Source organism: Myotis nattereri, assembly GCF_964212035.1.
Source record: "Myotis nattereri genome assembly, chromosome: 10".
Lineage (NCBI taxonomy): Eukaryota > Metazoa > Chordata > Mammalia > Chiroptera > Vespertilionidae > Myotis > Myotis nattereri.
In genome coordinates this window covers 80,133,679-80,136,820 of record NC_138085.1, presented here as the reverse complement: position 1 = coordinate 80,136,820, position 3,142 = coordinate 80,133,679, and the positions used below count along the sequence as shown (strand labels likewise).

At 38.9% G+C, this 3,142-nt stretch overlaps 1 pseudogene across 1 annotated transcript; it reads left to right on the top strand.

Moving 5' to 3' along the window:
• The first annotated feature begins 639 nt into the window (after positions 1-639).
• On the top strand, positions 640-1,124 carry LOC308525937 (ubiquitin-ribosomal protein eS31 fusion protein-like; annotated as a pseudogene). Its single transcript has one exon. The product of its transcript is annotated as a ubiquitin-ribosomal protein eS31 fusion protein-like (transcript).
• Positions 1,125-3,142: the final 2,018 nt, after the last annotated feature.

Sequence of the window (3,142 nt, the reverse complement as noted above, 5' to 3'; positions counted from 1 at the left end):
AGTATTAGTGATTGCTTTTAACATGTTAAGCGCCCAGTCACCAGTGACTGACACTATACTTTCCGTCTGGAAGACAAAACAGGCTGGGCGCTTAATGTGTTAAGATAAAGTTCAAAGATTTCAAATGCTAATTTGTTCACACTCATAATCTCAGTAAATGGCAGTGTCTGCTGAACTTCAGGAGAACTAGAGGTTAGGAAATCCAAATAATGTAATCACAGTAAGTAATTAAAGTACTTTAAGCAGCAAAGTTTCATTATGTTGCTCCAATTTTCTATAGCTATAAATTAGCAATTTATCTGACTTCTCCTCACCTCTCATGTTAAAAGGGGGCTAAAACCTACATGGTCATCACTAGTTGTCAAGAGGCAATAATTACTCATTAATTATCTTAGCAAATATTCCCTGAATTTCTGCTATTACATATCCTGTTTGATACATCAAACATCAATCACGACCTGGAACATACTAGAAAAATGCTATTATTCTAATTTTTTATGGGTTAAAGGAAGTGACCATTGAGTTTCCTACATTAACCCAAAAAAGTTATATTCTCTCACCTAAATCAGTAAGTTGCATAAAATTCTCCTTGTTATGCTTTTTTTTCAATCCGCCATCTGCAGTGGAGTCCCCACCAAGATGCAGATCTTCGTGAAAACCCTCACGGGGAAGACCATCACTCTCGAGGTTGAACCCTCAGATAAGATAGAAAATGTAAAGGCCAAGATCCAGAATAAGGAAGGAATTCCTCCTGATCAGCAAAGACTGATCTTTGCTGGCAAGCAACTGGAAGACGGACATACTTTGTCTGACTACACCATTCAAAAGGAGTCCACTCTTCACCTTGTGTTGAGACTTCATGATGGTGCTAAGAAAAGATAGAAGAAATCTTACACCACTCCCAAGGAGAACGAGCATAAGAGAAAGAAGGTTAAGCTGGCTGTCCTGAAATACTACAAAGTGGATGAGAATGGCAAAACCAGTCACCTTCTTTGGGAGTGCTTTCAGATGAATGTGGTGCTGGAGTGTTTATGGCCAGCCACTTTGACAGACATTATTGTGGCAAATGTTGCCTGACCTATTGCATCAACAAACCAGAAGATGAGCAATTGTATTTAGGCTAATAAAAGACATGGACTAAATAAAATAAGATAAATTAAAATTCTTCTCATTATAATGATATTATAGGGTTGGTTGTTTGCAGCAAGTACAGAACATCTATCTATCTATCTATCTATCTATATATATATATATATATATATATAGAGAGAGAGAGAGAGAGAGAGAGAGAAAGAGAGAGAGACTACTTCAGGTCAATTATTATATTTGCATTAATGTAGAGAAGGTTGATAAAATCAACTAACCAGAGTAGTTAATATGCAGTTGAGGAGAACTCTATTTTCTCTAATTTGTGTTTCTTTTTTTCCACCTTTATTATGATATAATTGACATATTGTGTAAGTTTAAGGTGTACATGTGTTGACTTGATACATGTATATATTGTGAAATTGTTATCACAATATGGTTAATTAACACATCCATCCCTCACATAATTACCTTTTGTGGTGAGAACATTTGGGATCTACTCTCCTCGCCATATTGAAGTACATAACACAGTCTTTTCCTATAGTCACCATGCTGTTCATTAGAATCCTAAGACTTACTCATCTGATAACTGGAAGTTGGTACTCTTTGACCAACATCTCCCCCATTTCTCCTGCCCCCCAGCCCTGGCAACCATCATTCTATGATCTGTTCCTATGAGCTTGACTCTTGTAGATTTACACATGAGTAAGATATTACAGGAGAACTCTATTTCAAAGTTGGAGCCTTTGCAGTTAGAAAAAAGTTCTCACAGTTCAAATTGGCCTCACAAGCAGAGTTCAAGGTAAGCTGACACAGAAGAGAGAGAGAGAGAGAGAGAGAGAGAGAGAGAGAGAGAGAGAGAGAGACCCATCGACCACAAAGTCCAAATAGCAACAGAGGATCATCGAAACCAGGACATAGGAAGACTCACCAAATATACTCAGCTAAAGGCTTCACCAAAACCCTAATGTGGAGGTTTTAATGATGTGGAGCATATACTCTTGTGTTGAAGGAATATCATGTGCTTTTGGTGCTTAGTAGACAGAATAGAGCGTGTGTTCCTTCTACACCAATATTTAGGTGACCTTCAAGCCTTTAGTCCAAAGAACCACCCACATACTGTGAAAGACGTGCAGGTAGTTTACCAGTCCTCTGTTGCCCAAAATAAGTTCACCAGTAATATAATGCCTCTTAACAGACTTGGAAAAGAGCAAGACCACACCTTCCTCTGCTTGGAACATCCCTGAAAACAACTGTCATGAGATTAAACACCAGGCACTGAAGAAGAAGACTTTCAGGCATGAAGTTCTCTTGGTGCTCTTGGCTTTCTCCACATGTGACTCACTGAGCAATGCCTTATTTTCTAATTGGTCTGCTTTTTTCTTCTTTTTTAAAGTAACTCATTATGTTTCAGAGGTGACTTGTCACACCCAGAATCCCTCTGTGCTTACAGCAGCCCACACACTTACTTGGTAATTGCTCAACTTCTTATAATTTATTTGTATAAAATCCAGTTCTAAAGCCTTTTGCCTCCCCACCAGCAAATCGGTACAGTTCGTTTAAGGAAACATTTTGACAGCCACGGTTTAATTTCTGCTGGAATTAATTGGCATGAGATTATCGTTTCATTAATTCCAATAAAGATGACTACCCATTTAAACATTGTTTTTACATCATCGGTGTGTTTTTGTTTTTGTTTTTGTTTTTAAATCCTCACTTGGGTATATTTTTCCCATTGATTTTTAGAGAGAGGGAGAGAGAAGGAAGAGGGAGAGACAGAGAGAAACACCCATGTGAAGACACATCGATTGGTTGCCTCCCACATGTTCCGACCAGGGCTGGGAGCCTGCAACTGAGGTACCCGCCTTGACTAGAATCGAAGCTGGGGCCCTTCAGTCCACAGGCCGATGCACTATCCACTTAGCCAAACCAGCTAGGGCATCAGTGTGTTTGTATAAAAATCAAGGCTTTGTGTAATGTCACAAAACAGAGTACATTCACTCTGTGTACCCAGTTCAGTTTGATGTTCATTGCCATTTCTAAAGGGAGTGCCGTT